This window comes from Sinocyclocheilus rhinocerous, unplaced genomic scaffold (assembly GCF_001515625.1).
Source record: "Sinocyclocheilus rhinocerous isolate Xijiao unplaced genomic scaffold, SAMN03320098_v1.1 scaffold15, whole genome shotgun sequence".
Classification (NCBI taxonomy): Eukaryota; Metazoa; Chordata; class Actinopteri; order Cypriniformes; family Cyprinidae; genus Sinocyclocheilus; species Sinocyclocheilus rhinocerous.
This window is the reverse complement of record NW_015631053.1, coordinates 421,991-422,433: the sequence shown is the minus strand read 5'-3', so window position 1 is coordinate 422,433 and position 443 is coordinate 421,991.

Here is a 443-nt window from a genome sequence, read left to right as displayed (position 1 = left end):
AGGCGACGAAGGGAGGAGACAGGAGGGGACCGGAGCAGGAGGAGCACAGGACCCAGGCAACAGCCATAACAGTGGCCCACGGTGGAGCCGACGGAGGCAGGAGCCATGGAGGATGAATGGCCACCGACTCCAGGGGACCGACCAACAGCAGCGGAGCAGGTGGAGGAGGAGCCCAAGGCGGAGACAGAGAGCCGATGAGCCAGGGTGACGGGGAGGATCCGGAGGTCCTAGGCGGAGATGTGGATCCGGGAGGCCGCAGTGGAGCCGGAGCGACAGAGGACTGAGGTGGAGCTGAGGGGATGAAGGAGCCTGACGGATCCGGAGGGATGGAAGGATGAGGCAAAGCCAGAGGAGTGGAGTCCCGAGGCGCAGGATGGTCGACGCCAGACCAAGGCGGAGCCGGAGGGACGAGGGAGCCTGGCGGAGCTTGTGGACTGCCGGGC